The sequence below is a fragment of the Moschus berezovskii genome, chromosome 11 (assembly GCF_049115385.1).
Source record: "Moschus berezovskii isolate FMDL1 chromosome 11, NW_MosBer_1.0, whole genome shotgun sequence".
NCBI lineage: Eukaryota > Metazoa > Chordata > Mammalia > Artiodactyla > Moschidae > Moschus > Moschus berezovskii.
In genome coordinates, this window is record NC_142470.1 from 10,158,012 (window position 1) to 10,172,104 (window position 14,093).

The 14,093-nt window shown below is 36.1% G+C and overlaps 1 protein-coding gene and 1 long non-coding RNA gene across 4 annotated transcripts in view; one reads left to right on the forward strand and one right to left on the reverse strand.

Annotated features, from left to right (window-relative positions):
- The window catches only part of PBX3 (PBX homeobox 3), a 227,916-nt gene that overhangs the window by 91,698 nt on the left and 122,125 nt on the right, over window positions 1-14,093 (reverse strand). The window lies entirely within an intron of this gene.
- The window catches only part of LOC148776074 (uncharacterized), a 61,237-nt gene continuing 48,698 nt past the window's right edge, over window positions 1,555-14,093 (forward strand). The window contains exon 1 of the long non-coding RNA XR_016038523.1: window positions 1,555-1,687. This is a non-coding gene — a long non-coding RNA (uncharacterized LOC148776074). The remainder of the gene's footprint in view (window positions 1,688-14,093) is intronic.

A 14,093-nucleotide genomic window follows, 5' to 3' on the forward strand; every position in this document is an offset into this window, starting at 1 on the left:
TTTGGTATCTTATTTAAATATTTTTAAAATAAGTATATTCATAATTTATCACTTTTGCATTCTGATTTTTAAAATCAACTTATTTGTGGAAATTTCCCTCAGAGATAAGAATCTCACAGATGATAGCATCAAAAGCAGACCATTATGTAAATGATTTCATGATACAAACTGTTCTGAGTAGATAAAAAAAAAAAGTTGAACCATACTGGTAAATACAGTTCCAATTAAAATGCTGATTGGATTTCTAATTCTACTTTTGGAAATTCCCATTCGATTCAGGTAAAATTAAAGACGAAATGTATATAAAAGTAGTACCTTAACTCAAGTGGAATGGACATAGGGTCAAAAAACAAGATTTTGGATGTTATATTTAAATATATATATAGATAATAATACAAAGATATACACAGTTATAATTTCAAGGACCCACAGATCACTAAGTTTGGTATATCTTTTCAATTTTGTTATTTTTAAAGAACAGAGTTTTTATTTTTCCCTGAGGTCTAAAAGAAAACAAGTTATTTTGTTCCATGGTGAAATCAAACAATTTAATAGGGGAAAAAAGAACTCCATGAACATTTGACTCTTTGTAAAACATCAAATCACAATCTTTTGCACATGCATAAGTTTTTACACCATGATTATATATAAGTACTTTTCTGCTTTTTCATCTCACTTATATGTTATCAATACTTTGACTGAACCATATGAAATTGCCATTTTTAATGTCAAAGTGGTCAGATACCAGCAATTTCATATGACTCGACATTCATTTTAGAAAGTTGCATCTTTGTATAATTCCACTTAAAGAAGAGAAAAATCATCCACAATACTGTTTTAAACAATTAGAAGTGACTTTAAAAAACATGTACTGTATAGAGGGATCAACTTTTTCCTTACAGACCAAGGAAGAAATGACATTTGTTTTAGAAAATAGTTCATTTTTGGAACAAGTCCATAGTACAAACGTCAGAAGAGGACATTAAACATTTTAAAAATATTACTTCTTATCTATTTGTTTAAAGAAATAAAGTGATAAAGGTACTACATTGATTTCTTCAGAAATTATGACTTTGACTGGAAAAGAACTAAATGTCATCATCCTCACATGGCCTTGAAAGGATGGCCTAGTTCCTTTTGGAAAATTTTTCAGTGTGGTTGCTCCTGGCTGAATGTGACACAATTTACTCATGAAATTCTACACATACAATCGTTTAAAGAAAACTACAAAATATGACCATGGAATTGTTTTTGCAAATCTAAAAATGGGGCAAGGCTTTTCAAATCATCCTCTTATTAATGTTTTCCAGGCTCCCTGTTCTGCTGTTTTACAGGCATGGACATTTGACTAGTCATTTCCTGCAAGCATCCAATTCTAAGTCCACACATTGAGGTGCATACACTACACTGCAGAAATACTGTACAATAATCTTAACTGATACTCTGTAAAAGTGCAAAAAAAAAAAGAAAAGAAAAAAGCACATTCATTCTCCTACCATCCTCAAAACTTCCTGACTAAAGCCAAGTCACTGCGGAAATGGATTAGGGGGCGGAGGGATAGTGGTGACAAGAGCAATTTTTCTACCGTTCCCGTATTTAAATCCCGGAAAGAGCAATAATCTAAAATTTCTGGAATGTTTTCCATGCAGCAAGAATGAGGAAATAATCTCCTATCACCGAGCACATAGTAAGTACTCAACAAATGTTTGTACAATTAAATTTCCTAGGAATTCCCTGCGGACTTCAGTCTCCCACTGAACAACAGCCATTAAGTTAGGATGGTCCAGAGTCAATTACGGCGGGAAATCTCCGAATGATGTTTCATGTTTATGGTGAGGGCTTAGAGAGTTAATTTTTTTCTTAACCATTTTGCCAGGGTGTCCTTGTTTTGCAGTTGGTTCGAATTTTCTAACGTGAAAGAGGTTCATATGGTAATTTTCCCGTTCTCCTCGGAGATACCTGAGTAGGCAGCAGCCCGGGTATTTGAAACCAAGGAAATCCAGCCTCTGAGGTCGCCAGGCCTCAAACCAAGTTTCAGGTTTGGATTTGAAAGGCACTAACTCTCGAGAGCTCGGGGCAAAGCTGATCGCCGGGGTGCGGACCCCAGGGCACAAGGCTGGCTGCGGGCAGCGGGGGAGGCAGCTCTGGCCGTGGCTGGCGGGGCAGCCACCTCCATGGGACGCAGCCGGGACGACCGCTGGCAGGGGGCGGCTCCGGCGGCCGCGCTGCTCTGCCCCGAGGCTCCCGGGGCGCGCCCATTGTTCTCCGCGCACTGAGCGGCGGCCCGCCGGCCCGGACGATCCCCGCTCCCCCTCTGGGCGGCCCCGCTGGCTCCCCCGCTCCCCGCCGCGGCGCGCCCCCCGCCCCTCCGGCTGACAGCGGATTCTCACCGCCCTGACTGCATAATTAATGTAAATGGAGCAGCCTCCATGTCATGTGCGGCCTCTTTGGGTTTACTTTTGTGCGACACTTACACAGGAATATTAACTAGAGAAAGCAGCATCACAACAGGGGTGGAAAATCAGCCTGTCAGGGACTCATTCGAAATGCCACGGAAAGAGAAGCGGCTTCAAGATTGTTTCATCAAGGTGATTGAGAACAAAAACTACCGAGGAAAGAAAATTCGGGCTTACACTGAGCTCCCACACATCCATTATTTATCTCTCTAGACTCTTTAGGAACTAGGTTCCTAAGCACCGCTTAATGCAAAACTCGGGACTCTGCGTTTATGCACAGCCAAGCGAGCCCTGGTTCGGGCCGCGCGTGTGCAAACGCGCACCTAACCCACGAGTGTGCAGACTCCCTTAGAACCCCACAACCAGGGAGGAAGAGGCCTGAACCGAGAGACACCTCTCCACGGGTCAGTGAGTTATTCCGAGAAAGCACGGGTAATTGTGGGTGACCCCACACCTTAACTGGAATTAAGGCCGATATCTCTGGGGATGCTCAAGAGCCCTTCAATAAGGTGCCTGATTTATACTATTGCTACTCTACCTTCAGTCAAACTATGTTAAGGACATTTTATTGTACTCTGTGGTCATTGACTGGTTTTCCTTCCATAACCTGCCACGAGAAACTAAACTCAGAAGTCAATGAATAAACTTGCAGATCACATTGTACACCAAAACACATACCTCTTATTTTTTTTACTTATATTCATAATTATCCAGAATATTTCTCTGCTCTTTTGAGAATATGACTTCCTAAGTGTTTAGGTTGCCTGATCTAAATACGCAGGAAATCATGCTATATTTTCTATAGATCAGTATATTGGCCTACTAAAAATATTATTTTAAAAATTAAGAACTTACATCTCAAATGCACACATTCAGTTACTTAAATTCAGTTAAGACTTACAGAAACAGAGTATTATAAATTTATGAACAAAATTATTAGTTACATTAAGGATCTAAGTGTTTTTATAATAGTAATCAAATCTCAAACTTTCCTAATATTTAGTTTCTATACAGTTTAGAAGAGGAAATGAAATATACTAGAAAACAGACCCCAAAAATTCAATAAGAATGAGGATATTGTAAATTTCAACTTGCATGTGTGTTAGGTGTTGTTAAGGAACAACAATTACAAAATTGGGACTATCAAATCTTATGCTTCCCAAATAATGCCATCGAGTGACAGTGTCTGTTTTAGAAGGCATGTCTGCCACCTCTCCTCTCATGTAACAGAGTGACTTAATCCTGAATGTTCTCAGGGAATTCTTCCACACAAAGGGGTCAATTGAAGGCCACAGAATAACCTTATACATATTTGTCTATCAAGTGGTTGAGAACTAAATCCACCTGCATGTCTGTACTGGCTTAATTAAGGATATGTACAATAACTGAAAATAATACCTTTACCCATTCAATACACTACATGACAGAAAAGATCAAAATGGACATGTCGATCAAAAGGTTTACATTAGACAGGAAGCAGCCATCAGACCATTATTACAAATTAAAGGTACTATATTCAAGTCATTTTTAATCTCTTAAAAATGAATAACCCTTCTCTGCACATTAAATCATTTTTATCCACAGAAGTAACATTTCTTTCATGTCTAAATGCACATATTCCTTCATATGCTTCAGTTCTTTTACTAGAGGTGATAGAGGTCTATTACTCTCAATTGTAAGTCAGCATTAGCCAAGTTTGGGCTCCTCTCTTTTGAGGGTATAACTGACTTAACACAGACTTATGCAAAAGCTCCTACATTAAAAACATGAGAACTCAAACTGGTCATACACAGTAATCTTATCTCCTGAATCTTTTATTGCACTAAAATTCTTATTGGCATTCTATAGTTAATAACTTCTATATTAACATAAACTTCTTTATGTCTAGTCACTGTGCTTAATAATAAATATAAGATAAATTCTCCCTTACTTTCTATGAATAACTAAATTAGCCTTCTAATTCTGGAAATCTTTTACTTTTAAGAACTTAAAAAATCACGTACTAAAATATCAATCCTGATTTTAAAAGGACACCAAATTTAGGATCAGTGAAGTAGAAACAGAAAAGTCCCTTGAGATACTGTGTGAAACCTGCAGCTCATTGATTTTGTTCTTGATAATATGCTATTAAATTGGCGAACATGCTGACCTTGTGTGCAAAGGCAGAATTGTGCATATGCCACAGAAAGTTAAAAAACAGCCTCAAAATGACTGTTTAAAACTGTAGGCTACAAAACCTTAAAATACAGACAAGTATTCCATAGTTTATTTAAAATTGGCAACCACAATTTAACAAGCTATTCTAACAAATGATTAGCATAGCGTGTGCTTTTCTTTAGCCATCAATTATGACACAGGGTAATGCAGGGCACAACTTAAGTGTCAAATTACAATATGCTATACAAAACCACTTTGCAACACAGCTTTCTGTTTGCTTAGCAATTACTACAGAGTGCACTACTTTTCATGAAAGGAATTGGTCAGAACTGTTTATAAGAATTACCACAAATGTTTATATATTTATATGACAAAGAATTAGTTGACAGTTTCATAAAATTTCTCTTTAACCTTTGATTAAAAAGCTGCATTATCTTGTATTGGCTTAAAACCGTGCATACAACCAAAATGGTCCAGATCTTTCTCTTTTTAAATTAAGATTCATCTGTGGTATGTGACAAAAATAGAATAAGTACTTTTCAAGACCAATGTATGAAAAGTCTTTGATACTAATTTGTCCACTAAGAAAATTTAAAATGTTTATTATCTGAACTGTTGGTATGGTGAAAATCTAAATTAGGGAAATATTTAATCATTCTGAAGGCAGAGCAACATTGTCTTATTTATAATTCTCAATAAGACAAACATGGATATAAATGCAAAATAAACTAGTATAATTTCAGAAATGTGTTTCAGGTTATAATCTTCACATGGCAATCACTGTTTCAAATACTTGTTCTGTCAGTGGTGAAAATGAGTAAAGGTTATCTGTTTTAATTGTAGGGCCATCCATTAATTCATAAAACTCTTATGTGAATAAATACTTAATGAGAAAAGGGAAAAAATACACAAAACAGTTTTTATGCTGTTTTTTCCGTTCTGCTGCTGTCCTTTCCCCCTGCATTTGCCTAAAGGCTCTCAGTAAATTACACTCCCAGTAAATGACTGTAATTTACCCGTTGAATTCCCTTGTTCAGGAAAAGCACAAAAACACATTCCAGCATTTCCACAGCTCAAATTTACCATTCGGGATGTCAAGAACAATCCATGGGCAGTAATTTGAAACTGTTTGAACCTTCAAATGAGGGAAATTAGAAATGTTTTGAGAGCTAAGATTTTCAGTGAAGAGATAAAAACCTGATAAAAATCTCTAACCGTTCTGTTCCTTTCTTCCCCCTCCCATATCAGAGGCCTCAATAAACTATTCCACAGTAGGTTTTGAGACAGTGCTATAGAATATAGTATAAGTAATTTAAGTCAAATTAATATTTACTAGGTTAATTTTTAATGTTACGCTAATGCCATGCTTACTGTTATCAGTAAAAACATGTATCGTCTTTGCACTTTTCTGTCAAAGCTATCTCCCTGTGCACTATCTACCCAACTATCACTACTCAAAACAACTTCCTCTAGTACAAGGGCAAAGTTGTAAAGACCAAGGGTTCTAGGGAAACCTAGCAGTCACTGCTAAAATTGTTTGCAGAAACAAGAACAAAGACTTTCTATTTAGTTATGTTTCAATAGGAAGAAATCCCATGCACAAAGAAATGTAAACATTTATATGGGCCAAACTTGATTGTTATCACTTAGTATTTTCATATGTAACACAGGCCAACATATAGAATAAACCAGCATAATCCCCAATGTAAACACTTCCCTTACTACTCTAAGACACACACACACACCCCCCCCCAGAGTTAAGAACATTCAATAACCAAAACAACCTATTTCACTCTGTCTAAAGGCAGGTTTTCATATGGCAAAATGGTTATAAATCCTCATTATCCTAAATAAAATTACAGCACTTTAAACATTTCCAGGGAGAACATTCTCTCTTCTAAACAACTACCTTAGCGAGTAATAGGAAGCAATATGGTTGCACTTGTGTCACAGTTGGAAGCCTTTTTAAACTGTCGCCCTGCTAGCAAACCGATACTACATATTAAAATGAATGTGTTGCTTATTTCAAGGGGAAAAATCATTTATAAAATCAAGACCATTATTAGGATACTGTGACTTACTTTTCTCTTTAAAGTGAACCAGAAGTACCGAAGGCAATAATCTATATATGTTCACATAACTTCACTCTCCATCAGTTTGGTCTTAGAAGAAACAGTATTCCTGAAAGATTAAGCTTTGCATATTTAACACTTAATAACCAAAAAAGGTTATTGCACCAAATACTTCTGATCCTGAGTTATACAGGGGAAAAAACCCTAAACTTCTTTTTTAGTATAAAACAAGGAGCCTTTACAAATGTTTCCAACTAAATTATATAGACTGTTTTTTAAAAGATACAATGTGTGTATTTTTATCTACTCTGAACTATCTGTTAAGTGCATCCTCTTCCTGATAGTTGCGTTGGCATCAAGGAATACTCAGGTATTAAAGCAGCTGTATAATGACTATGACAAATTAATACTTCAGATTAAGTTTAATATCAGGCCTGAACTGAATATGTGAACCAAACTTCTGTTGTGCTCTGAAGTTCACAGAGGAAAATGAATGACAAACATTAGCGTCCACTGGGCAGATGAAGATACTTTTCTCATGCTGCAATTTGTATTTAATTGTGAAGAATATATTGGAACTTAACTTCTCTACATGCTTTTTAATCTAGGTATAAAATGGCCATGTGATTTTTCAATTCCACATAGATAATGGAAGAAGTTGTATTTTCCCAGATGGGGCGCCATGAACATCTCTCACCAGGAATTTGTAGGGCAGTGCTGCTCTCTATCAAACGGTTGCTTGACTTGTTGTAAGACACCAGTTTGTAGATTCTTAAGCATTAACTTTGTTAGCATTTAATGTGATTCAAAGTTTTTATAACCTCAGCTTTTTGAACATTTAGAATATGTATTCAATTAAATAGATATTTACTGCATACTGTGTACTACAGTGCTTAGCTGGGGCAAAGCAACTAGTAATAAAGTAATTAACTTCTCAACCAAGATACTATATGTTCTGCTGTTGTTCCTGACTGAAATTTTCTCAGTTAATTTCTAGACAATTACATTATCTATTTCATAATTGCAAACCTGGATGAATTGTTTCTAAAAGTTGCATCATGTTTCAAGCCAACAGAACCTACAAATGCATAAAAGCTCCTGTTTCTAATGTCACTGTTATCAAGCCAAAAACAATTATACTCATTTGAGTTATAGTAACCAATAAACTTAGATAATCACCATATGCAACACAACATTTTGGCACTTGAACTTAAAACTCTTGTAGACAACTATAGATTGCTTCTAATACAGAGCCCTCTTGTCCTACCCAAGGCTGCCAATAGAAATGCCAAAGCTGCTGAATACTGCGCATCCTAGTAATGCTGTCAGTAAATGGCACATTCACACAGCCCCCAATCCTCTCTTCCCAGGCATGGTCTTCTCCAGCTGCAGCTTAATTTCCTGTGACTTGCCTAATTACTGTAATTAAGGATTAATTGCCATTAATTATTCACACATAAGCTCATCGCAAATCATGGGGTAAATGTCTTATGAAAGCTGCCATACAAGCCATGTATAAACACACTGGGATGCTTCAGGCAGGCGAATCTATCACTCAGCCCTCAAGCAAATCTCTGTGCTTCTCTTACAAAAACAGCTATAACTCTCAGAAACTCGACAGTCCTTTCAGGTAAGCATTAGGTTACAAAGCATGTTTTCCTGTGGAAGCCACAACGGTTTTATTAGTACTATAAATGCTGTTTTATCTTTCCAACTGCTATTTTTATGTTTCCATTTTTATTCTACAGTGCTCAGTTTAGGACAACCACTTGCTTCAAGGAGGAATGTTTGCAGTTGCTACTTTCCCCCATCACAGTTTGAAATAGTTCCATGTGGTTTACAACATATGACCATGCGACTGGGATCAGCATGCTAAAAAATCAATGGATCGGCTACACAATTGGAACAGAAACCATTTCAAAGTCACAATTTCTTTCATTGGTGTAAAAAAAGCTAAGGCCCATATTTAGTCATTGCTAGAGTGTTCCTTCGGAGAAGGCAATGGCACCCCACTCCAGTACTCTTGCCTGGGAAATCCCATGGACGGAGGAGCCTGGTAGGCTAAAGTCCATGGGGTCGCTAAGAGTTGGACACGACTGAGCGACTTCACTTTCACTTTTCATGCATTGGAGAAGGAAATGGCAACCCACTCCAGTGTTCTTGCCTGGAGAATCCCAGAGAGAGAGGAGCCTGGTGGGCTGCCATCTATGGGGTCACATGGAGTCAGACACAACTGACGCGACTTAGCAACAGCAGAGTGTTCCTTATAAGGCAGGTTATCAGCTCTGCCACCAAAGTACCACTGACAAATGTGATTGAAAATGGCAAGCAAGCAAAATAGCCTCATGAAGATTATTGATGTATTAGCTGGGTTCCCTGTTTTCATGACAGCACCTGGTATTTTCGCAATTACAAAATATAAACATCGTTTCTTCATTCCTTTGCAAAGCAAAAAAAGAAAAGAAAAGAAATTGTTTTTTTCCAAGTATTTTTAATAGACTCTGAGCTGATGAGGAAACTTCCAAATCAGTCTAGGAATTATACTCTTAACGCTTCTTTCCAGTTATCTAGGGTTTACCATGTTTGAATGGTTTAAAACAGAAGAAATCATTTTAACAACAGAATACTGTATATGTTTTAAAAAACTTAAACTATATCAACACTACGTATTATAACTGCCCTAGGAAATTCAAGTCTAAATAGGCAGAATGCTGTTCTAATTGTTATGTTAGTTCCTTCTGCAGCAAATTAATGCATGAAACATTTTCATTTCAGTACATGTTTGTATGTCTGAGTTAAACATTTATGTTAATGGACCTTCTGGCAGATTTTTAATGTTTCAAATACTCCTCTAGAACAGCAACTTTTCAAATAAGAGTTCTTTCCCCCATTTTCTGCAGTACTTGTAGCACGGGTACATGGGAACTAAAATAATTTCACAGTTTTAAAGTCTAAGCTTAAAATCAACAACTTAAATAACTACAGACAATATCTACATTCAAGCAAAGTACCAAGTAAGCTTACAGATATATTGGCTATCCAAAATGAAAAAAATAAAACTAAATATATATACTCTAATATCTAATTGGAGACATATATTCAGATCACAGTTTTAATCAATTCTTGGTCAAAAGAATTGAGAAAAAAATAAACCCTATCATCCTCTGGTTCCAACAGATTTAAAGGGTATGCATGATTTCTGTAATGTTCACAATGTGTTCTCAACACCCTCCAGAACCTTCTTTACAAATACCCAGTCATCCATTTGAAGCAGCCCAGTTCTTGTATATTTAACTTCTCTTCTATTATTCTCAAAACCAATGAGCAATATATAACACCTGATAAAATTCCTCAGCTGAGACATAAGTCTTTTTCTGTAACAACAGATTTGTAAAACTGGAATAATGTTTACAAAGTCCTTAACTGTTCTCCCTGTTGAATTATATATGTAATCCAAAACTGTAGTCTGGAACTTAGTTAATATTTAATGGTAATCATGAGTACTCCACTCCCAAACCCACTTATTTGGACTATCTCTTCCCTCAAAATTTTTTGGTTAGGACATTTAGGCTCCTAAAATTTTATAATTCTGGGCTCTTGCACTGCTACTCAAGAACTGCTGTACACTTATAGTAACAATTTGAAAATTTGGAAACTAAATCATTCTATAGGGAAATTCACAAAAATTAATTTTGGTGGAAATGTGTAATTTATTGCCAGTGATAATGCTATAAAACTGAATTTAAATGCTGTTCACGTTTTATCATTATTGTGTTTTAAATTGACCTAAAGTTTAGTGCTTTAACTTAGCTATCATTTTACTGATTGCTACACCCCTATCCTAGAGTCAGCAGTCAGTGAGAGAGAGCTGTGAAAATCTATCATCCTAACACATAGCGTTACCATCAAAGTCATCTAATTGATACTTCCCTATTTTTGTCACCTTGCCTTGATGCCAGCTGCCAAGCTCTGCCATGTCACTTTCCATTTATGGACTCCCAAGTCCCTTGATCTGGCTAATTAGGGTTTATGTGTTAATTGGAGTAAATACAAAGATGGGAGAAACAAGCACAAATTTCAAAACACAGCCATAAATTGAAGAGTTGATAAGCAGGGAGAAGATGCCTTCATAGAACAAGTGTCAAGTTTATTTTATCACTAGAAAGACCCAGAATCTCCTGACAAACTGATAAACCTTTAAGTTTTGGAAAAGATGTAATGAGAAGAACAGTAACTAACATATTAAGAATATTGCTCTGTAGCAGAAAAATATACAATACATTTCAATTTGGTTCAAGAAGGCACAGTTCTCTTGGAAAATTTCTGAACTATTTCTATTCAATAAGAGATATTAATTTCTATCTTATTTCACAAAAACATACACCTTGCTTTTAATTTCTAATAAGAAGAATCTAAAAGAAAATCAAATAATTTAAAGTCCTGAGATAGTCAAGTGACAAAAATGACATTTTCACTAACATTTTGGATACATTAATACTTTTTCTGCTAAAAGATAACTGTTTGATTTAGAAAGAATTACCACAAATTACAGCCAAGAGTTTCTGAATACTATACAGGCAGATTTAGGATACTACATTTCAGATGCCTATCTCAAATGTCAGTTAAGATGACTTTAAAAGGAGTATGCGTGTTTTTTGTAGTGATCAGAGTGTGCTTTCAACACCCTCCAGAACCTTCTTGACAAAAGCATTACTGTCAGTTAGAGACACTGTCTTTTCGAGCATCTGGAAGGGAGGAGCAAAGTCAGATAATTAATATGAAAATAACTGAAAGAGCTGGTAAAGTCTTTCTTTGCTGTTTTGCTTTCATAAAAAGTTTCATACTTGATCAGTCACAGTGAGTTGACAAAAATATGATGGGAGGACTACTTCATCTGTTATACTGTTCTGTTACAACTACCTGGGATTTGTTGTTAATAATGATAACAACAACAGCTACAATTACTACTTATATTTATACAGCACTTCACAGCTTACAGAGAACCTACACTTGTGTTATCTGAAGTTATGGTTACTAACAGAAGTTCGGTAATACAACCAAAATATACATGTAAGGACTTTTTAGAGAAGACATTCAAATCATTTTCAGGTTGATGATTATTTAACAATGTCAGAACAAGTCTATCTTCCAAAGGCATCAGTGTAATACTAAAAATATTGAATAATAAAGTGATTAGAATAACTATGTTGTGTTTCTCACAAGACAGATTTAAGAAGTAACTTAATATATGTGAAACAGGTACATCAAAAATTCTTCACAAACATCTTTCCTTCCCTTTCTTATCTTTGTTAACCAACAAAATATGGTATTAATTCTAATTATTTATGATTACTTAGGTTCAATATTAATAAATATGTTCCTTAGGTGAAACTCTTGTTTCTTTAGTATTTTGAACTCATTTGCCACAAGCCTGAAATTAACTATTTAAGTAAACAGAAAAGACATGGGAATGAATAAAAGACCATTTGCATGATCAGAATATTAAAAGTGAACCTTGAATATTCATATACCTTTTAATAAAGAATAGAATACCTTTACAAAAGCAATATTCTCTGGAAAACTTTTTGACAACAGTGTTTAAAAATTCTGAAATATGTGAAATATGAGAAAATTCATCTTTTTTCCTGAGGAAAAAAGTCACTTGCTTTTGGTGATGTACATCAGTTCAAGAAATATACTTGAAATTCCTACATAAGAAATGAGTGAAAATGTCACATGAAAACATCTGAGACCCACATCACATGGTATATCAGTAGCAACTTCACACAACTTTTTAAACATAACTATCCTGTAACTTAGTGTGCAGTTTTAACTGAAAACAACCAAGCTAATTTCTACAAATTAACAGATGTGTATGAGAAACAGTTAGAAACAAAGAAATGCATATGTGAACATCATCAGCATCCAAATGAGTTTATTGTAGGACTCTTTAAAGCACATCTGATCTTGGCTCCAGCCTGTAGTCTACCTTTCAACTTGCAAATGACAGTGTCACCAAACACTGTCCTTCCATCAATCAAGCTGGGTCATGAATATACAAAAGGCAGCAGAGAAGCTGGCTACCTCCTGCAGTTCAACTTGGCCTAATTATCTAGGCCTTTCTTTTGGTTACAGTCTGAAGGGTATATACCCAGTCAGCTGCTGGGCAGCCGGAGGCCTAATCAAGAGAGGTTATGCATACTGACCCTTATATGGACATCCAATGCAAGTTAAATGTGAGCACCAAATGTCATCTTTCTTATTCATCATTATGAAATTTCCCTCCCCTTTCGAAATACCAATCTGCTGCCATTTTCAGACACTCCTCTTACCCCCCTGCAAGCTGTCATTTCACTGTGCTTGCTGCCAGTTGAGTGAATTAGCATTCTAACTGATGTGCTGTGCTTCTCAGACAAATCCTTGAGCTGCGTTAACTAATGACTTCTCTCCAGAAAAAGGAACTGATAGTCAACCACTGGTATAAGAGAGTCCATTCCCACAAATCACAAACAATTTGCCATAATGGTGGCAACATCAGTAAGGAGTTACTATGGTTGTCCACTTTCCCTTGTGTTTTTCTCTCGTTGCACTCCCAAGAAACAACCATCACCACCGAAGGGAATCTGAAGCTGCTAACTAGAGTCAGCTGCAATTGCGTGTGATGGTGAACTCTAAACAAGACAATTTATTCACCAAAGTATCGGTAGAGATGGAAAGAAGGCAAACAGTGAAGAGCCCTGTTCACAGTGAGTCGGTGAGGATGAATCTGATATTATAGCAAATTGCCACAGTGCCCAGTGCCAGTCCCTGCCCATAAAAGGTGCATATTTTCAGTGATACAAAAAAACCAATGTGATGTAGCAGGGCCATAGCCACAACTGTGTTGTGGAAATAGAAAGACAGGTCCAGATACTGCAAACGTTATGGAGTGTGTTATATAAAAGTGGACGATGGGAATAAAAGAAGATCCACTCTTAAAGGAAAGAGAAGATATAAAGATAGAAAACTTCAGTAAAGACAGACTGAGAAAAGGAGCGATCTGATGGGCTATACTTACATAAATCTTAATTGCTCTCGTTTATGTAGTTCCTTGACATACACACCAAAGAGTTAATGCCATCTGGTATGGCACAAGATACTACAATGATTTACACTCCTGCAAGTCCTGGAAGAAGTGCTGGAAAAGCATATCTAACTGAAATTGAAACAGCAAGTATATTTACCTAAAATGGAAGGCGATGGGGTGGGACTCAGAGAAAGCTTACTTTACGATGAAAAAAGGGTCTTTCATAATCAGATGTAGAAGGCTTGATCATGACAACATCCTGATTATTTAGCTTATAAAATCAATGCATGTTCATTCCACAAATCTTTATTAAAATGATTCATTCCACAAATCTTTATATGT